At 43.0% G+C, this 22,814-nt stretch overlaps 1 protein-coding gene across 2 annotated transcripts in view; it reads right to left on the bottom strand.

Annotated features, from left to right (window-relative positions):
- Positions 1 to 22,814, bottom strand: part of LOC137651317 (zinc finger protein 729-like) — a 107,137-nt gene that overhangs the window by 58,290 nt on the left and 26,033 nt on the right. The window contains exon 1 of one of the 2 annotated variants that reach the window (XM_068384590.1): positions 20,487 to 20,583. The exons of the other annotated variant lie outside the window; for it this stretch is intronic. The gene's annotated coding sequence lies outside the window, so the exon portion shown is untranslated. Of the gene's footprint in view, positions 1 to 20,486; positions 20,584 to 22,814 lie in introns of those variants that run through there. 2 annotated transcript variants of the gene reach the window in all.

Below are 22,814 nucleotides of genomic sequence, written 5' to 3'. Positions count from 1 at the left end.
ACTCAGCTATATGTATATAACTGCCAGGTAAGTACTATTCATAAAATTATATTTTTCCTAATTACTGTATACAGACCTAAGTGCTTTAACAGGGGATTATGACTTCAGCAAAGCAGGAGTGGCAGTTAAAAATTTAAGGAGGTAGTTATAACTACCAGCGTAAGACATGACCACCACGAAGTCAGCTAAACATTAATTTTCTACCTTGGGCCTGGAACTTGCAGGGTGGATAAGATTGAAAATGTAACTTGAAGGATTCAGGTTTGTATAGTTGGGAACATTATAAATTAGTTTAAAGATTTTTAATTTGTTCTTGCAAAACTTTGTTCTTTAATAGGAATCGTCCTTAGGAGGGAAAAAGTCCCTCTGAACCAAAATATGGTTGGTTTAACTTTTTCAGGAAATTTTAGAGTACATGATATTGTATAGGGGCAAAAGTGATGACTCAAGCCAACCTCTTAATGGTCTGAGTATGAAGATATCACAGGCCTTAAGTTAGGCCCATACAAAGCATAAATGGTAATCAGTCACAGGACCTATACTGAATCCTTAATACAGGATATGTTATCTGGATATATAAGCTTTACTGTATAAGAAATGGGTTTGCATACATTCTATCCATCTGAGAGGGTGGGGGAGATACTACTTAACAAATCTTACATGAAAAGTAAGTTTGTTTGGTTATGAAGCTTACCTCCATCTAGAGTACTGTTCAGTTTATAACTGTCATAACAGTCTCTGCTGCCATGCCCCTTAAGGAAGGTGATGCTTGCCAACTCCCTTCACCAATGCGAAGGCTAGCAAACACTAAGAGGAGCTTCTCTCGGCAAAGGAACACGAAAAAAGCAGCCATTAATTGTAGAGACGCTCTGACCAGAAAAGTGTCCCTTCTACTACATCAATCAGATTATTATTATTATCCTTACTAGCTAAGCTAAACCCATAGTTGGGAAAGCAAGATGCTATAAGCCCAAGGGCTTCAGAGAAAAATAGCCCAGTGAGGAAAGGAAATATGGAAATAAATAAACTATATAAGTAATGAAAATCAAAATAAAATATTCTAAAAACATTAACAACATTAAGCAGATATTTGATATATAAACTATAAAGGGACTTATGTAAGCCTTTTCAACATAAAAACATTTGCTGCAAGTTTGAACTTTTGAAGTTCCACTTCTGATTGACAGCTACAGAGTGCCTTCACTGGAAATGACATATCCTGTTGGAGCCCCCGGGCTTATAGCATCCTGCTTTTCAAACTACGGTTGTAGCCTAGCAAGAAATACTATAATAATAATAACATGTTATTTTTATAATAAAATAAATTTTTGAATATACTTACCCGGTGATTATATAAGCTGCAGCTCTGCTGCTCGACAGAAAACTCTACGTTAAAAATCCGCCAGCGATCGCTATGCAGGTAGGGGGTGTACTTCAACAGCGCCATCTGTCGTGCAGGTACTCAGTACTCATTGTAAACAAAGAACTCAATTTTCTCCTCGGTCCACTGCGTCTCTATTGGGGAGGAAGGGAGGGTCCTTTAATATATAATCACCGGGTAAGTATATTCAAAAATTTATTTTATTATAAAAATAACATTTTTCAATATTTAACTTAGCCGGTGATTATATAAGCTGATTCACACCCAGGGGGGTGGGTAGAGACCAGCAATAAATGTTTACATTATTATGAGCTAAGGATTTTTTATTTCATTTTAGCAGTTATCAAAATAACAAACATAAAATAAATAAGTACCTGGTAAGGAAGTCGACTTGAACAATTACTCTGCCTTTTTAAGTACGTCTTCCTTACGGAGCCTCGCGATCCTCTTAGGATGCTGAGCGACCCCTAGGAGCTGAAGTATCAAGGGTTGCAACCCATACAACAGGACCTCATCAAAACCTCTAATCTAGGCGCTTCTCAAGAAAAGAATTTGACCACCCGCCAAATCAACCAGGATGCGAAAGGCTTCTTAGCCTTCCGGACAACCCAAAAACAACAATAAAAACATTTCAAGAGAAAGATTAAAAAGGTTATGGAATTAGGGGAATGTAGTGGTTGAGCCCTCACCCACTACTGCACTCGCTGCTACGAATGGTCCCAGGGTGTAGCAGTTCTCGTAAAGAGACTGGACATCTTTAAGATAAAAAGACGCGAACACTGACTTGCTTCTCCAATAGGTTGCGTCCATTATACTTCGCAGAGATCTATTTTGTTTAAAGGCCACTGAAGTTGCGACAGCTCTAACTTCATGTGTCCTTACCTTCAGCAAAGCTTGGTCTTCCTCACTCAGATGGGAATGAGCTTCTCGTATTAACAGTCTGATAAAAAAGGATAAAGCATTCTTTGACATAGGCAAAGATGGTTTCTTAACAGAACACCATAAAGCTTCTGACTGTCCTCGTAAAGGTTCGTTCGTCTTAAATAGAACTTAAGAGCTCTAACAGGGCATAAGACTCTTTCTAGTTCATTTCCAACCATATTTGATAGGCTTGGAATATCGAACGATTTCGGCCAAGGACGAGAAGGTAGCTCGTTTTTGGCTAGAAAACCAAGTTGTAAAGAACATGTAGCCGTTTCAGATGAAAATCCGATGTTCCTGCTGAAGGCGTGAATCTCACTGACTCTTTTAGCTGTGGCTAAGCAAACCAGGAAAAGAGTCTTTTAAAGTGAGATCTTTAAAGGAGGCTGATTGTAGTGGCTCGAACCTTTCTGACATGAGGAATCTTAGTACCACGTCTAAATTCCAACCAGGTGTAGCCAAACGACGCTCCTTCGTGGTCTCAAAAGACTTAAGGAGGTCCTGTAGATCTTTGTTGTTGGAAAGATCTAAGCCTCTGTGACGGAAGACTGATGCCAACATGCTTCTGTAACCCTTGATAGTGGGAGCTGAAAGAGATCTTTCTTTCCTCAGGTATAAAAGGAAGTCAGCTATTTGAGTTACAGAGGTACTGGTCGAGGATACTGATACTGACTTGCACCAGTTTCGGAAGACTTCCCACTTCGACTGGTAGACTCTAAGAGTGGATGTCCTCCTTGCTCTAGCAATCGCCCTGGCTGCCTCCTTCGAAAAGCCTCTAGCTCTCGAGAGTCTTTCGATAGTCTGAAGGCAGTCAGACGAAGAGCGTGGAGGCCTTGGTGTACCTTCTTTACGTGTGGCTGACGTAGAAGGTCCACCCTTAGAGGAAGAGTTCTGGGAACGTCCACTAGCCATTGAAGTACCTCGGTGAACCATTCTCTCGCGGGCCAGAGGGGAGCAACTAACGTCAACCTTGTCCCTTCGTGAGAGGCGAACTTCTGCAGTACCTTGTTGACAATCTTGAACGGGGGGAATGCATATAGGTCTAGATGTGACCAATCCAGTAGAAAGGCATCTATATGAACTGCTGCTGGGTCCGGGATTGGTGAGCAATATATTGGGAGCCTCTTGGTCATCGAGGTTGCGAAGAGATCTATGGTAGGCTGGCCCCATGTGGCCCACAGTCTCTTGCACACATCCTTGTGTAGGGTCCATTCTGTTGGAATGATTTGTCCCTTCCGACTGAGGCAATCTGCCATGACATTCAAGTTGCCTTGGATGAACCTCGTTACTAGAGAAATGTTTAGATCTTTTGACCAGGTGAGGAGGTCCCTTGCGATCTCGTACAACGTCATAGAGTGGGTCCCTCCTTGCTTGGAGATGTACGCCAAAGCCGTGGTGTTGTCCGAGTTCACCTCCACCACTTTGCCTTGAAGGTGAGACTTGAAGCTTTTCAAGGCCAGATGAACTGCCAGTAGCTCCTTGCAGTTGATATGCATTGTTCTTTGACTCGAGTTCCAAGTTCCCGAGCATTCCCGACCGTCTAATGTCGCGGCCCAGCCCGTGTCCGATGCGTCCGAGAAGAGAACGTGGTTGGGAGTCTGAACAGCCAGGGGCAGACCCTCTCTGAGGCTGATACTGTCCTTCCACCAAGTCAGGGAAGACTTCATCTTCTCGGAAATGGGGATCGAGACCGCTTCTAGCGTCTTGTCCTTTTTCCAGTAAACAGCTAGGTGATATTGAAGAGGACGGAGGTGTAGTCTTCCTAACGATACAAACTGTTCCAGGGATGATAGTGTCCCTATCAGACTCATCCACTGCCTGACTGAACATCGTTCCTTCTTCAGCATGTTCTGGATGCATAACTGGGCTTGACTTGTTCTGGGGGCCGACGGAAAAGCCCGAAAAGCTTGACTGTGAATCTCCATCCTTAAATACACAATAGTTTGGGATGGGACCAGTTGAGACTTTTCCATATTGACCAGGAGACCCAATTCCTTGGTCAGATCTAGAGTCCACTTTAGATCCTTCAGACAGCGACGACTGGAAGAAGCTCTTAGAAGCCAGTCGACCAAATAGAGGGAGGCTCTGATGTCCGCTAAATGAAGGAATTTGGCTATATTCCTCATCAGCCTCGTAAACACAAGAGGAGCTGTGCTTAGGCCAAAGCACAGGGCTTGAAACTGGTAGACAACCTTTTCGTAAACGAATCTCAGAAAAGGTTGGGAGTCTGGGTGGATGGGGACGTGAAAGTATGCGTCCCTTAGGTCTAAAGAGACCATCCAGTCTTCCTTTCTGACCGCTGCTAGAACGGACTTTGTGGTCTCCATGGCGAACGTCTGCTTTGTGACAAAGACATTCAGCGCACTGACGTCTAGCACCGGCCTCCACCCTCCTGTCTTCTTTACCACTAAGAAGAGACGGTTGTAGAAGCCCGGGGTTTGATGGTCCAGGACTTTGACTACAGCTCCCTTTTCTAGCAAGAGAGACACCTCCTGTTTCAATGCTCGTCTCTTGTCTTCCTCTCTGTACCTGGGAGAGAGATCGATGGGAGACGTTGCTAGAGGGGGTTTTCGTACAAACGGGATCTTGTACCCCTCTCTGAGCAACTTCACAGATTGTGCATCTGCGCCTCTCTGCTCCCAGGTCTGCCAGAAGTTCTTGAGTCTGGCTCCCACTGCTGTCTGAAGAAGGTGGCAGTCAGACTCTGCCTTTAAAGGACTTGGTTCCTTTCTTCTTCCCACGTCTCCCTTCGGCACGAGCACCTCCTCTGCTGGAGGCTCTGCCACGAAAGGGCGGAATAAATCTGGACGCTGGAGTGTCCATCCTGGGTCTTGACAAGGTAGGCAAAGGGGTGGCTTTGCGGGCAGAGGACGCAACCAGGTCATGGGTGTCCTTCTGAATCAAAGAAGCAGCAATCTCCTTAATCAAGTCCTCTGGAAAAAGGCACTTAGAGAGAGGAGCAAACAGAAGTTCTGATCTTTGACACGGTGTCACTCCAGCTGACAGGAAAGAGCAAAGGTTCTCACGCTTCTTGAGGACCCCGGATACGAACGAAGCAGCAAGCTCACTAGATCCGTCACGTATGGCCTTGTCCATGCAGGACATGATGAGCAAGGAAGATTCCTTGTCAGAAGGGGAGATCTTCCTGCTCAAAGCTCCCAGACACCAGTCCAAAAAGTTGAAGACCTCGAAGGCTCTAAATACTCCTTTCAACAGATGGTCTAGGTCCGAAGGTGACCAGCATATCTTAGAGCGTCTCATGGCTAGCCTGCGGGGAGAGTCTACAAGACTTGAGAAGTCGCCCTGGGCAGAGGCAGGAACTCCCAAGCCGAGAACTTCTCCCGTGGCATACCAGACGCTCGATCTGGAAGAGAGTTTAGCAGGGGGAAACGTAAAGGCTGTCTTCCCTAGACTCTTTTTGGACTGCATCCAATCTCCTAAAACTCGTAAAGCTCTCTTGGACGAGCGTGCGAGGACGAGTTTCGTAAAGGCAGGCGAGGATGACTGCGTACCTAAAGCAAACTCTGACGGAGGAGAGCGTGGAGCCACAGACACAAACTGGTCCGGATACATCTCTTTGAACAGAGCAAGAACTTTTCTAAAGTCCAAAGAGGGTTGCGTGGTCTTGGGCTCGTCAAGGTCCGAATGTGGTTCATCAACGTGTGCCGCATCGTCATCATCAGAGAGTCCATCATCCGAGAATTGAGGAGGAAGCGGCAAAGGAGTAGGTATCGGCTGGTCAGCTGAGTCCGGTCGCACGGGTGCACGCGTGACTGAACCGGACGCAACGTCATGGAACTGTTGCCCAGTCTGTGAGCTGGCAACAACCATAGCAGCGCGGGGACGCACAGCGTCTACTCCAGACTGTCTAGTCTGATGTGGGCGAGCAGAGGCAACCACACTGGGTTGCGGAGGTTGACGCACCGCGTCAAAACAAAACAACTTTGACGGTTGTTGTGCCTCGCGAACGTCAACGGAAGGTTCCGTGCGTCGCTGAACGTCAACATGCGGCTGGCAGGGTACACTGGAACGCATGAGTGGCGGGACTCTCTCAGCTGGAGTGCGCAAGAAGGTCGCCTCAACGTCCACAGGACGCACAACCGTGGTTGGTTGTAGGCAAGAGGTTGGTGCAGCAGCAACCTTCTCCGCACGAAAGTCCTGCATCAGAGACGTTAACTGATACTGCATGGTCTGCAGCAAAGACCACTTAGGGTCTACAGGAGCAGGTGCGGCGACAGACGGTGTGACTGCCTGAGGCGGTACCACTTTGCCTCTCTTAGGAGGTGAGCAGTCATCGGAAGACTGCAGCGAGTCCGAACTGACCCAGTGGCTACAACTGGGCCGTTGGACTTGCGCGGAAGGGACCGACTTGCGCTTAAGAGGTCGTGAGACCTTGGTCCATGGTTTCTTACGAGAAACCTCTTCCGCAGACGAGGAATAAATGGGCTCTCTCGTCTCTGTGTGGGTGGGGCGATCTTGGGTAGATACGCCCGAAACCACGGAGGGAACGTCTGTTCGCTGATTAAAGCCTCTCGAACCCTTTGGTCGTACGACATTGCTTCTCCCCTGGACTTGGGAGCCTGCAAGAGGTCCCGTACTAGGAGGACGACAGGCACGAACAGACGAACCCTCAAGCGCAACACTATCCACAACACTATCACTCACTTTATCACTTCCCACTGCACTCTTACACTTCAGCTCCTTGACGTCCGCCATGAGCTGGTTACGGTCACTAGCCAAGGACTCGACTCTCTCACCCAGAGCTTGGATGGCACGTATCATATCTGCCATCGAAGGTTCCTGAGTGCCAGAAGGGGGATTAGGAGCAACCACTACAGGGGAAGGAATAGGTTGTGGGGCATGAGGAGAGGAAAAATCAACGGAACGAGATGAACTTCTCCTGACTCTATCTCTCTCTAGCCTACGTGTATATTTCTGGAATTCGATAAAATCGAATTCCGAAAGCCCAACGCATTCCTCACATCGATCTTCCAATTGACAAGTTTTATCCCGACAATTGGAACAAACGGTGTGAGGATCGATAGAGGCCTTCGGAAGACGCCTTGAACAGTCCCTAGCATTACACTTCCTGAATTTAGGGACTTGAGAAAGGTCAGCCATTTTGAATTGGTCAAAGGGGAATTCAAAAACTATCCAAAGTCATCAACAAATAATCCGATATCAAAAAAAGAATGCAAGGATTTATTGAAGAGAAAGCCTGCACAGCGAAAGCTCAAAACTAGAAACGTGTACTTCACCAAATAGTTGTGAAAACCAATCCAGTTAGCAACAGCGAATTAGTAGGTCTTGCCGGTGGCACGACAGAGAGAAAATAGAGTTCTTTGTTTACAATGAGTACTGAGTACCTGCACGACAGATGGCGCTGTTGAAGTACACCCCCTACCTGCATAGCGATCGCTGGCGGATTTTTAACGTAGAGTTTTCTGTCGAGCAGCAGAGCTGCAGCTTATATAATCACCGGCTAAGTTAAATATTGAAAAAATAATAATAATAATAATAATATGTTATTTTCATTGGTAAAATAAATTTTTGAATATACTTACCCGATAATCATGTAGCTGTCAACTCCGTTGCCCGACAGAATTCTACGGAAGGGATACGCCAGCGATCGCTATACAAGAGGGGGGTGTACTCACCAGCGCCACCTGTGGCCAGGTACTGCAGTACTTCTTGTTGACACCACCTCAATTTTTCCTCGGTCCACTGGTTCTCTATGGGGAGGAAGGGTGGGTCAATTAAATCATGATTATCGGGTAAGTATATTCAAAAATTTATTTTACCAATGAAAATAACATTTTTCAATATTAATCTTACCCGATAATCATGTAGCTGATTCACACCCAGGGAGGTGGGTGAAAACCAGTGTACATGTATATCAAGAAGCTAAGTATCCCGTATTTCATATTATCAGTTATTCAAAATAACAATGAAATTATAAGTACCTGGTAAGGAAGTCGACTTGAACCATTACTCTGCCTTTAATAAGTTCGTCTTCCTTACTGAGCGCAGCATTCCTCTTAGGAGGCTGAACAACTCTAAGGTGCTGAAGTATCAAGGGCTGCAACCCATACTAAAGGACCTCATCACAACCTTTAACCTCGGCGCTTCTCAAGAAAGAATTGACCACCCGCCAAATCAACAAGGATGTGGAAGGCTTCTTAGCCGACCGTACAACCCATAAAAAGTATTCAAGAGAAAGGTTAAAAGGTTATGGGATTATGGGAATGTAGTGGCTGAGCCCCCGCCTACTACTGCATTCGTTGCTACGAATGGTCCCAGGGTGTAGCAGTACTCGTAAAGAGACTGGACATCTTTGAGATAGAATGATGCGAACACTGACTTGCTTCTCCAATAGGTTGCATCCATAACACTCTGCAGAGAACGGTTCTGTTTGAAGGCCACTGAAGTAGCCACAGCTCTCACTTCATGTGTCCTTACCTTCAGCAAAGTAAGGTCTTCTTCCTTCAGATGAGAATGTGCTTCCCTAATCAGAAGCCTGAATAGTAAGAAACTGAGTTCTTAGACCTTGGAAAAGAAGGCTTCTTGATAGCACACCATAAGGCTTCTGATTGTCCTCGTAAAGGTTAAGACCTTTTTAGATAGTACCTAAGAGCTCTAACTGGGCAAAGTACTCTCTCCAGTTCATTCCCCACCAAGTTGGACAGGCTTGGGATCTCGAACGACTTAGGCCAAGGACGTGAAGGAAGCTCGTTTTAGCAAAAAACCGAGCTGCAAGGAACATGTAGCCGTTTCAGATGTGAAAACTATGTTCCTGCTGAAGGCGTGGATCTCACTTACTCTTTTAGCTGTTGTCAAGCACACGAGGAAAAGAGTTTTTAATGTGAGGTCCTAAAAAGAGGCTGATTGGAGAGGTTCAAATCTTGATGACATAAGGAACCTTAGGACCACGTCTAGATTCCAGCCTGGAGTGGACAACCGACGTTCCTTTGAGGTCTCAAAAGACCTAGGGAGGTCCTGTAGATCTTTGTTGGTGGAAAGATCCAAGCCTCTGTGGCGGAAAACCGCTGCCAACATACTTCTGTAACCCTTGATCGTAGGAGCTGAAAGGGATCTTACGTTCCTTAGATGTAACAGGAAGTCAGCAATCTGGGTTACAGTGGTACTGGTTGAGGAAACTGCATTGGCCTTGTACCAGCTTCGGAAGACTTCCCCTTGAGACTGATAGACTCTGAGAGTGGATGTTCTCCTTGCTCTGGCAATCGCTCTGGCTGCCTCCTTCGAAAAGCCCCTAGCTCTTGAGAGTCTTTCGAAAGTCTGAAGGCAGTCAGACGAAGAGCGTGGAGGTTTGGGTGTACCTTCTTTACGTGAGGTTGACGTAGAAGGTTCACTCCTAGAGGAAGAGTCCTGGGAACGTCGACCAGCCATTGTAGTACCTCTATGAATCATTCTCTCGCGGGCCAGAGCGGAGCCAACCAACGTCAGCCGTGTCCCTTTGTGAGAGGAGAACTTCTGAAGTACCCTGTTGACAATCTTGAACGGCGGGAATGCATACAGGTCGAGATGGGACCAATCCAGCAGAAAAGCATCCATGTGAACTGCTGCTGGGTCTGGAATCGGAGAACAATACAACGGGAGTTTCTAGGTTATCGAGGTAGCGAACAGATCTATGGTTGGCTGACCCCACAGGGCCCAAAGTCTGCTGCAAACATTCTTGTGAAGGGTCCACTCTGTGGGGATGACCTGACCCTTCCGGCTGAGGCGATCTGCCATGACATTCATATCGCCCTGAATGAACCTCGTTACCAGCGTGAGCTTTCGATCTTTGACCAGATGAGGAGGTCCCTTGCGATCTAGAACAACTTCCACGAATGAGTCCCTCCCTGCTTGGAGATGTAAGCCAAGGCTGTGGTGTTGTCAGAGTCCACCTCCACCACCTTGTTAAGCTGGAGGGACTTGAAGTTTATCAAGGCCAGATGAACCGCCAACAACTCCTTGCAATTGATGTGAAGTGTCCTTTGCTCCTGATTCCATGTTCCCGAGCATTCCTGTCCGTCCAAAGTCGCACCCCAGCCCGTGTCTGATGCGTCCGAGAGGAGACGGCGGTCGGGTTTCTGAACAGCCAAAGGTAGACTTCCTTGAGAAGAAAGCTGTTCTTACACCACGCGAGAGTAGGCCTCCTCTCTTCGGAAACAGGAACTGAGACCGTCTCTAGCGTCATGTCCTTTATCCAGTGAGCAGCTAGATGATACTGAAGGGGGCGGAGGTGGAGTCTCCCTAACACGATGAACAGGGCCAGCGATGAAAGTGTCCCTGTTAGACTCATCCACTACCTGACTGAGCATCGGTTCCTTCTCAGCATGCTCTGGATGCATTCTAGGGCTTGGAAGATCCTTGGGGCCGACGGAAAAGCCCGAAAAGCTCGACTCTGAAGATCCATACCCAGGTAGACAATGGTCTGGGATGGGACGAGCTGGGACTCCTCAAAATTGACCAGGAGGCCCAGTTCCTTGGTCAGATCCATAGTCCATCTGAGAATCTCCAGACAGCGACGACTTGTGGGAGCTCTTAAAAGCCAGTCATCTGACGGAGCCGGACACAAGATCATGGTACTGCTGCACAGTCTGTGAACTGTCAACCATGGGGAAGCGAGGAAGTACAGTGACAACCCGAAGCTGTCTAGACTGTCTGGGTCGTACAGACAACTCCTTATCGGGTTGCTGAGGTTGCCGCACTGCGTCACAACAAGTCACTTCTGCTGGTTGTTGAACGTCTTCCCAGTGACACACTGACTACGTAAACAAAAAACCCTCTAACAAGGACTAAGGTTGGACTGCATGTCTTGCAACACAGCTCAAGGTCTATGGGAGCAAGTGTGGTAACAGACGGGGTTAGCGACTGAAGTGGAACCATTACCTTCCCTGGAAGCATGTTATGCTTAAATAAAAGTCCATAGGAGGCTACGCAGCTAAAGGCTCCTCTCCAAATGACAGAGTCCTCAAGGGAATATCAGAAGGAGGGAGAATAGCACTTTCTCATCTACAGGAACCATATCCGAGAAAAGCTAAGTTCTCTCAGTGAGGGTTTCACTGGTGCAAAAGCAGCAGACTAGAAGGCAACGTTATGAAACTGCTTGACAGTCTAGTGAGTTGGAAACAACCAAAGATGTGTGACTGAGAAGCATGCGGTAAGGTATGCAGAGCATGCTGTATGCAGAGCATGCTGTAAGGTAAGCAGAGCATGTTGCATGGCGTGTGGCTTATGCTGCATGGGATGAGGCTCATGCTGCATGGGATGAGGCTCATGCTGCTTAAAAGAAATCTGAACCTGACACTAATCTAGCTGTCCGAGGATTTACCTGGTGAGACATCAGTCTCTTTACCAGAGAGTTTTACCAGATTTCCCCGGGCCACCACGTGACACAATTGGTAGTAATTCATTCAAATTACCTCTAATGAGTCAATATGGATAAATATCAACACAACATCGTGTTCAAATAGAAATAAATTTCTACCTCATACTTGGGATCGAACACTAGCCCCTTCTAATGAAATTAGAATGTGAATTTATTAATAAAACATTAAAAAAAAAAGAATACAAGTGAGTATTATTGATTGTTCCTTTTTTTTTTTTTTTTTTTTTTTTTTTTTTTTTTTTTTTTTTTTTTTTTTTTTTTTTTTAAGTTGTAAGCTGATGGGATAAGCTCTTGGCTTTCATATAGCCCACGGCTCAAAAACTGAGATAGATAGCTGCTAGCGGAAAGTCAACCCTTTAAGAAGTGATAAACCTGTCTCTTGAAGACAAAAAGGTTGTAGGAATCAGTGTTATTGTATTATATACAAATAAAAAAATTATCTAGGGAAATTTTGATGAAAATGGGGTAATTTCGTGGACGAATCTAAGGTAATTTGTCCAACTTGACCTGGCAGCACTGTCAAGAGTTGCGCTTGCCTCAAGGGTTGAGGTGGCTGCGCAGTAAGAGGTTCCTGTCTCACGAGTTGAGGTTCTTGAGGTGGGAGCTGCGAGAGTTGAGGTGGCGGCTGCGCAGAAAGCGGCTCCTGTCTCACGAGTTGAGGTTCTTGAGGTGCTTGCCTCGAGAGTTGAGGTTCTCGCCTCGAGGAAAGGGGAGGTATCAGCTGCGAGAGCTGAGGTGGCTGCCTCAAGGATGGTAGAGGTTGTCGTACCTCAAGAGGTTGCTGCCTCGAGGGTAGTTGTAATGCAAGATACTCCTGCCTCAAGGGTAGAGGAGGTTGTAAGGCATAAGGCTCCTGCCCCCATTGTTGAGGAGGTTGCTGCGTGGTAAGAGGCTCCTGCCTCAAGGAAAGTGGAGGTTGCTGCACAGCGCTGGTATCTGGCAACTCCCAACGCGGCAGCTCACGCATGGAGGTAGCTAGAGGAACCTCAACCTCATACGTCTGGCAGATTGTACTGCGCAGAGGAGGAGGAGCGTTCGCAGGAGGAGGTGTATTAACCTTCTCTGCCTGAAACTCCTGCATCAACACCGCAAGCTGAGACTGCATTGTCTGCAGTATAGACCACTAGAGTTTAAGAAAGACAACAACAAACGGAGCTACTGTCCGTTGAGACTGAGGGTCTAAAACAGCTGGTGCGGCAACAGACGGAGCTACTGCCTGTTGCGATACCACCTTGCCTCTCTGGGAGGTGTGCAGTTGTCGTACTGCAGCAAGTCCGAACTGACCCAGGGCTAATGGCTACACCTAGGAGTTGGACTTGTGCGGAAGGGACCGACTTGCACTTAAAAGCTGCAAGATTGGTCCATGGTTTCTGCGAGAAACCTCTTCCGCAGACGAGGAATAAAAGGGCTCTCTCGTCTTTGTGTGGGTGGGGTGATCACGTCGGCAACGTGTGTAGATACACCCGAAACCACGGAGGGAAAAACGTCTGTTCGTCGATCAAGGCCTGCTGAACCCATAAGTCCTTCGACATTACTTCTCCCCTGGGCTTGGGAGCTTGTAAGAGGTCCCAGACTAGGCGAACAACTGGCACGAACAGACGAACCCTCGAACGCAACACTGTAACACTTTGTGCTTATCACTTATCACTTTTGATTTTCTGTTTGCACTTATTTCACTGAACTCGAAACTTTAAGTGGTTTGTACCTGAAACACGCAATTCTATCCTTCCTTAAAAGTTAGTAATTGCGAAAACAGAATTACAATGTAACAGAAAAATCTAATGAAAGATAAATAATTCAGTGGCTGGAAAGAGACTAAACACTAGATCAAATAAACTACGTTTAAAATCTCTCACCGCATAAAGCTTGAGAACAAGAATAAAACTCTAGAAACGTTTACCTTCTTCCCCTAAAGAGACTAGGGAGAAGAGCAAAAACGATAACAACGTTACTCGCTTGAACGAAACGTTTATCCTCCTCTCTCTCCCTCCGTCTCTATCTCTCTCTCTCTCTCTCTCTTGACTTAGAACCTGAGATAAGAGCCCAATCATATATATCGTTAAAACATATTATTGTTAAAGGAAAAAAACTGAAAGATTTCCCAAAAAAAAGTTCCTTTATTAGAATTAAAACCATTAAGCTAAGAAAGAATGAACAAAACGCTAGAAACGGTTTACTCTTACTGCAACGTGACACCGTGAAAATTCTCTCTCTATCGTAACGATAGAGCGCAAGTTGAACGTTCTGAACGTCAACAACTGCAGAGACAAAACAAAACGTTAGTTCAACTTTGAAAACAGTACGAGACTATCAAAGAAATTCTTTCAAAAACATTAAAATAGCATAATATGTTAACAGGTAAAACCGAAATGACGGGCTCAATGTTAATTAACTTCGGTACCAAGAAAAGACCGCCTACTATTAGGAAAGGTCGAATATAAACAAATATAAAAATTAATTTTAATAAGTTTATAATAAAAGGAAGTTAATCGAAGAGGCCTATAAAAGGCGGAGAGATATAAAATAAATCTATAACTTTTGTTAAGCAAAATTAAGAAAGAGAGTCTATACTCTCTTAGACACCAACACTTCCGTCTAAGGGAAGGGTCGGCCATTTAAAAGTGAAAGAGAGTTCATACTCTCTTCGTCACCATAATTAATCAAATTAATTCCAAAAGCTAGCTAAGCTAATGATAAAACTTCCTGAATAGCGAAAGCTAAACTCTAGAGCAAATACATCACCAAATCGTGAGCAAAAACTCCAGAATCAACAGCGTATCCATGTAGGTCTAGCCGGAGGTACGACAGAGGAAAAATTGAGGTGGTGTCAACAAGAAGTACTGCAGTACCTGGCCACAGGTGGCGCTGGTGAGTACACCCCCCTCTTGTATAGCGATCGCTGGCGTATCCCTTCCGTAGAATTCTGTCGGGCAACGGAGTTGACAGCTACATGATTATCGGGTAAGATTAATATTGAAAAAATAATAATAATAATAATAATAATAATAATAATAATAATAGGAGACTTACACTTAGGTGGGTGGATGTCCTCTTTCCAACTAGCTAGAAGTTTTTACCCGAGATTGCTCTATCTGAGCATGAAAACAAGAGATGAGTATCCGGACACCTTATGAACCAGCAACTTTGTCTGCAGGTTAACGCACCAGGTAGGGAAGGGAAGGTAACTGCCCTAGAATCTACGTCAGCAGCAGTAGAAGGTCGAAGGTCCTGGTACCAATCTGCCGGCGGCCACTATGGAGCAATCAGTTATTGATAGGTTGACTGCGGATCTTACCCTGTTGAAGAATTTCACCAAGAGGCAGAACAGGGATTGAGCGTATATGTCCAGATTGTCGCACAGGTGTTAAAAGGCATCCTGGAATGCCGCCTATGGGTCTGGTACCAGCAAGCAGTACACCAGAAGTTTCTGGTTGAAAGATGTTACAAACAGGTCTAGTACTGGCGAACCCCACGGAGTCATTACTTTGTTCACTTTCTGAGGATTCAAGGACCATTCGGATCCAACTTATATATCTGGGTCTTCTTCCTCAGATTATCTGCCAAGATGTTTTTGTTGCATGAACCAGGCTGACAGGGAGATTGCACTGTCCTCTATCTATCGCAAGATTTTAGCAGCTAGTTGATAAAGTTGCCGTAAAATAGTACCTCCTTCCTTGTTTAGATATACTGTACTACTACAGTTGTGTTGTCACTTATCATCACTACAGAGTAGCCTGAAACTCTGGAGATCTTGAAAGAGTTGAAGAGCAAGAAACGTTGCTCTCAACTCCAGATGATTATATGGCATAGCTGATCTGACTCGGACCACAGTCCAGAGGCCTTATGCTGAAGCAGGTGAGACCCCACCCTTCTTTTGATGCATTGGTGAAAAGCATCAAATAATCCAGCCACTGAGGGGGGCAAGCCAGCCTCAACTTAGTGCTGGTCCCAAGCCCTGGTAGATGGGGAGGGTTGGCGGCAGGAAAGGCATCCGGCCATGAAAAATTAGCCAAAACAACTATGGTCAGTGAGTAAAATCAGAATGAAAATAATACTAAGGCGAAAAATCGGCAAGGGCTACCCAGTCATGGGCGGGCTGGGTTAAAGAGGCAAGCTCAGAGGAAAATACCTGAGGAGAGGATGAGAGTAGCAACTCTGAATGTGGGGACAATGACTGGAAAAGGGCGAGAGCTGGTTGACCTCATGGAGAGAAGGAAGATTAAGTTGAAAGGTAAAGTACACAGGACAGAGACCGGCAATGATGTATGGAGCGGAGACGTGGGCAATAAAGAAGACAGAAGAGAAGAAGATGGATGTGGCAGAGATGAGATGGTTGAGATGGATGTGTGGGGTGACAAGAAGAGATAAGATACAGAATGAGGTAATTGGGGGTACCACAGGAGTTAGAAAACTATCAGATAAGACCCAAGAAAGTAGACTGAGGTGGTATGGTCATATCATGAGAAGAGATGAACAGTATGTTGGGAGGAGGGTGATGGAAATGGAGGTACAGGGAACGAGAAGGAGAGGGAGACCAAAGCGAAGGTGGATGGACTGTATGAAGGATGACCTTCGATCAAAGGGATTAACCGGTGATGAAGTGTGGGACAGAGGTAGATGGAGAAAGCTGACCAGACACATTGACCCCACATAGAAGTGGGAAAAGATGTAGACAAAGAAGATGAAGAGGAGCATAATAACTTATGTATTGTTCAATTAAATGTGAAGTATATTTTTCACCTTAAGTCCATTATTTACATTTGAGAGTCTGATGGCGAGTTATTGTGTATGCGTTGATTCCTATCGATTTGGGGAGCTTTCTGCGTATTTACAATGACGAAATTATTACATGGCTTTTCTAACCAATCACAGTACGACTTCAAAATATTTATGCACGTTTCCAGATGTTGTTCTACAACTCATTTTTTTCCACCTTCCCCTTCAGTTTCAACTACACTACCATCACAAAAAAAAACCTCTCCAGGAGGGAGTTATAATCTATATCAAAATTTAGTGTAATTTAATCTACATCGGCAATTGATTATGATGAAAACGCTCATATGAAAGTAATAAATATTCCTGAAATAGTGAGCAACAGGGATGGTGTGCGTAGCACATCCACGTACCACTTGCCAGAACGTAGGAGCAGTGAGATTATGTTTATTTGTAAGTGGATCGAGCCACAACTGAGCAAAAACCATTAAGACATGCAATGAATCATAGAGAATTGTGATACTCTACTTTTACTTTCATCCACTTACATGAACCACACATTTTTCCAACTGATTATTTTGTGTTTACTTAGTTTTTTTAATCCTTTTACCCCCAAAGGACGTACTGGTACGTTTCACAAAACTCATCCCTTTACCCCCATGGACGTACCGGTACGTCCTTGCAAAAAAATGCTTTAGAAATTTTTTTTTTCATATTTTTAATAATTTTTTGAGAAAATTCAGGCATTTTCCAAGAGAATGAGACCAACCTGACCTCTCTATGACAAAAATTAAGGCTGTTAGAGCAATTTAAAAAATATATACTGCAAAATGTGCTGGGGGAAAAATAACCCCTTGGGGGTTAGGGGTTGGAAATTTCCAAAGAGCCTGGGGGTAAAAGGGTTAACCATTATTAATGCTACAAATCACTCGTTTTTGCCATTACCCCACCCATAAAAACCTGCTTTCCCACTGGGGTCTCCCATAACTGTCCAAAGGGGGTCCAAAAACTAATGAACAGGTAGTTGGCCCAATAATCATGGTCAGAAATGCATATAAAACAAGATGGCGAGTGAAAAATATATGGTTCATGTATTTGGCTATAAATTCAAGTATCATATATTAACCCAATAAAGATATGGTTCCAAGGTTAGGTTAGGTAGGGAACCTTGCGTTAGGTGGTGTTCTTGTGTAGGGGATTTGCAATACAATGGCCACGTCTATGAACGACTACAAAATGGGAAGAAAATTCCCTTTTCTAAGTGCGCTAGAGGCCTTGGCTGTCGATATGCAAAGGCTCCATATGGTTTTTCAATCATAACTTCTGGATGTTTTAAAGTTCTTTAATATGAAAATGACAAATTTTTCCTAATTATTTATACCAAAACAGTTCGTAATACCTATACAGTATATAACAAGATTACTTTTTATTTTCTTCTTTAGGAATATTGTGGGAGTTAATATTCACCATAAAATCTGTGTATATTTACACAATCATATCTAGCTTAGCTTTAATAACATAGCTTTACCCTTACACCATTTTTATTATTATTATTAATTGCTAAGCTACAACACTAGTTGGAAAAGCAGGATGCTATAAGCCCAGGGGCTCCAACAGGGAAAATTGGTCAAGTGAGGTAAGGAAATAAGGAAAAATAAAACACTTTAAGACCAGTATTAACATTAAAATAAATATCTCCTATATAAACTAAAATCTTCGGTTAATATATGATACTCTAATTTCTAGCGAAACGAATTCGCTATAAGAAATGGACGAGTGCTGGCTAGTTTGGTATTTTTCTCTATATGTTTAATAGGGGCTGAGGCATAATAACTATTAAAATGTGAAGTATGTTTTTCACTCTAAGTCCATTGTTTACATCTGAGAGACTGAGGGGGATTTATTGCGCATGCGGTTTCCTATGGTTTGGGGAGCTTTCTGAGTATTTACAATGACGTATTTGCCAGGTGGTTTTTTTAAACCAATTAACAGCTTTCAAGTACTTCTTCATAAGTTCCCGGATGTTGTACTACAACAGCCAATTTTTCCCACCTTCGTCTCCAGTTTCCACTTAACCCCCATCTTGTAAAGACGTCTCCCAAAGGGAACTTAAGGGAAGCACATCAATTAATTTCAAAATTTAGTGAAATTTCCTTTATGTCAGGAATTGATTATGATGGAAATGCTCTATTAGGTGTTGTTATTTTTACTCAAGTGTAATTAAAAAAATAACAGCGACATAATGCCTCAAAAGCCCGATTCTGACTTAAATTTTCAGGGAAGTCCAGCACATGTTTTACTGCAAAGCTTTAGTAAAGTTTGCCAAAAGAAAAAAAAAAGGCGACGGTGTCATTGATAAGGTAAGGAATTATTTGTGATTTACTTTTACATAATGGAAGGATTTATTTGTGATATACTTTATCATAATGTAAGGATTTATTTGTGATTTACTTCGTTTGTGACCTAGGAAGGGGGGTCTGGCTAGCGGTTGTGATCTGGGAAGGCTTGTTGACCTGGGAAGCGGGTCCCGGGGGCTTGCCCCCAACTAGGGGTTGTGACCTGGGAAGGGGGTCCGGGGGCTTGCCCCCGGCTAAGGGTTGTGACCTGGGAACTACTAGGTTAGGTTAGGTGGGCCCTTTTACAAATCTCAAGTGTTAAATAATCATGTCTGGCTTATTTTTAGCCACTTACGTGAACCATATATTTTTCCAACTGGTTATCTTGTGCTTATTTTGCATTTCTAACCATTAATATTGCTGTAAATCACTCGTTTATGACATTTCCCAACCCAAAAAACCCAGGTTTCCCTCTGGTGTCCCCCATAAAAGGTTTTATATAAGGGGGGTCCAAAACCTCATGAACAGGTGGTTTGCCCCAATAATCAAGGTCAGAAATGCATAGAACACACGATAACGAGTAGGAAAAATATATGGTTCATGTATTTGCCTAGAAATTAAAGTATCATATATTTACCAAATCTTCAACAAAATAAGAGGAAGAGAAATAAGATAGAATAGTGTGCCCGAGCGTACCCTCAAGCAAGAGAACTCCAACCCAGGGCAGTAGAAGGCCATAGTACAGAGGTTATGGCACAACCCAAGATTAGAGAACAATGGTTTGATTTTGGAGTGTCCTCCTCCTAGAAGAGCTGCTAACCATAGCTAAAGAGTCCCTTCTACCCTTACCTAGAGGATAGTGGCCACTGAATAATTAATCTCAGTGTTGTCAGGTGTACGAGGACAGAGGAGATTATGTAAAGAATAGGCCAAGCTACTTGGTGTATGTAGGCAAAAGGGGAAAATGAACTGTAACCAGAGAGAAGGATCCAACGTAGTGTTGTCTGGCCAGTCAAAGAACCCCATAACTCGCTAGCTGTAGTTCTCAACGGGTGGCTGGTGCCCCGGCCAACAGTGATACTGGAGTACGCTATTTGTAAGAGTATGGTGTAATAGATCTGCCAAAATTTTTGGAGGGCTAAAGGGTTGGCAAAGATACCCAACTGAATAAGGTCACAGGTCGTCAGTTGAGTTTGGTTTTTGCTAATGATACCCAGCGGGGGGAGAGAAACACTTGCCTTGGAGGTGCTGCACTATACTAGACTAGACTAACCATCATTCGGCCTCTCCCACCATCAAAGCCTGGCCAAGATAACACCAGATTTACTCAAAATCCTAATTAACCGAATGACAAGTACGAAATTGACAGTGATTAGCCTTGGCTCATCTACTAGGCTTGCCCAAGCTTTGAACTAATTCCTCAGACATTGCTATACCTATTTTACTGGTCAAACACGACTGAAAATCTTAACAAATTGTTTATTTCCAAATGACAATAAACGGGAGGAATAAGGATCCATGATAAATATTCATAACACATTATAGACTAAACAAAACAACACTAGCGTAGTTGAGTAAACCCGCCTTAGATATCATCAACGCTTTCCTTGCACAATTCTTTCACTGTGGTGATATTTTGGCTTCCATCGTCGCTTTTAGTTTATTAAATAAATACTTAGTTACATCTTAACCACATAACGGTGGAATTTAAGCAAATTGTCAAGTAAAATAATAAGCATACCTTTTCATTTACCCCACGAAATCTGCAACGAACAACGCCATCATAGTAAATCGCTAGTCATGGAGGTAAAACAAAATGTCCTTGTCTCGAGTGCTTCCATAACCTAAAAGACTGTGATCCTAGTTTACTATTAAAGTTAGTATAGTTTTTCATAAGTTTAAATTTTGTTATTTTAACATGAAATTAATTTTAATGCATGTGTAAAATTAACTGAATTAACAGTACACTATAGACTCGCTTACGTCACGAGTGGTCAGAGATAAAGTTTTTATAACATTTTGTATAGGATTTTGTATTCTATTTGAGGGTCAGCTGTCTAATGTGAAACCTTCTAATTTCATCTCTTGAATTGTCTCCATGTTATTCCTGTTTTTGGTATATTTGATTACGATTACAACAGATCTTGTTGGTCCTGTAGTGCACAGGGTTTCAATGTGTGATAGGACCAGAAAAACAACCCTTAAAGTAACTAATCGCCATTTGTGGTATATTTCTACTACCCTTTATATTAATAGAAGAAAATTAAAAAAAAACCCATATAACTAGATATTTTCATTCACTTGTAAAAATTATCTCTCTCTCTCTCTCTCTCTCTCTCTCTCTCTCTCTCTCTCTCTCTCTCTCTCTCTCTCTCTCTATGTTGTGCATTTTGTTATAATCTGTACATGGTCCAAGATTTACACCAGTAGTTTCACATATATTGGTGAGTTTAATGAGGACCAATACTTGTGAGTGGGCGTAGGTATGAAGCCGAATGTGTCACACTATCATAACAGATGTTATCATGGTCACGGTACATCTTATTAACTCATATCCACCATCAAAAATTGTAAATTATGATGAGAACAATGAGAATTTATTAAGCTCTTTACTGAGTTCCTTCATAAAAAGGTTAAATATTTGCGTGAAAAAAAATACATGTTGCTGGAATAACTTGAATTGGTATATATCTACCTCTCGAGCGTTTCTTCGATAACAACTCGTATAGAAAACGAGTTAGAAGGTGAATAGAAATAACAAACAAATTTTGCGGTAACTTTTGTATTTTTTCCCATTACCTAAAAAGTTTCATAATACTGAATTGAACAGAATTATCCAAGTTGATGTATTTATTCGATGTTTTCTCGTAACAAAGTAAAATCATCAACAATTATCGTTTTCAAAGGTCAGAGAGTTTTTATTAAGCAGCCTTTTTTTTTTCAAATCAAATGAATACCTGCATATAAAAATATGATTTTAGGGGAGATTATGTTTATAAAAAAATAGTTAGATTGAATTCATACATTCTCACACGAAAAGATTTTATATACCCATGTAAATAATGATAAATAACGTCCAGTGAGTAATGCTATCCATTTTGAGTCATAGAAAAATATCAATGCATGATGCTTCTGATTAAAGGTCTTTGTAACTACAAGATAATGAGCATTGACATCAGCAATTACTTCAATGTTATTAACCACGAAGAATATTATCAAGACTCATTTATAAACTCATAATCAACAGTTTTATAATAATGACTACTTTAAAATTTTGCATTGGTATTCATGATCAGTATTTGTAGCTATTCAATTTCCATATACAAAGCTTTGCAACTTCTCATTTTTTTAACATTGATATTTATGTCAATTATCAATATTTGATGCAACTATATCATTCCTCACCAAAGGCTTTGGACATCTTGAATTATTCATCGTGTGATCAATATATTTTGTTTTATCTCAAACAGTTCATACACTTGATGAAACCCGAAAAAACATTCTTTCGTTGTAATCCCCTGCACATTTTCTACAGACTTCCCTATCCTCCTTAAGCTTACATTCCTTCTTAATATGAAAATGCATCTGATAATAGAATTAAGTTAATATATGGCATCTGTCATATGCCATATGTTTGCTCATTGTAACAGGTTTTTTTTTTCGCAGGCCTCAACAATGCCTTTAAAATTTCCATATCACATTCCAAAATAATGACAGTCCTACCTGTAGGAGGCTTTTGAAATACCATACCTATCATCTCTTTCGCATTGGGGATCGACTGACAGCAAAGAAACGATTTCTGTCAATAATTGCATTTACCACAGTAACTACGAAGCCCTCTGTACTGGGTTCTTAGCTGCTCACTACGCAAAATAGCCTTGCAGGCACTCAATCAATTAACAGACGGGTGACAAGCATCAAAGCTCATACTCTCGGTACAGTGTATAGTGTTTGGGCCTTTTACTATGACCATAAAAAAATGTGTTAATGAAAATCTTGTTTCAATTTTATTCCATTCTGCCTTGAAATCAATTAGGATAATACCCTGTTTTCAGTTTCAGCAACATCT

This window comes from Palaemon carinicauda, chromosome 12 (assembly GCF_036898095.1).
Source record: "Palaemon carinicauda isolate YSFRI2023 chromosome 12, ASM3689809v2, whole genome shotgun sequence".
Taxonomy (NCBI): Eukaryota; Metazoa; Arthropoda; class Malacostraca; order Decapoda; family Palaemonidae; genus Palaemon; species Palaemon carinicauda.
This window is presented reverse-complemented; position numbering and strand designations above follow the sequence as displayed.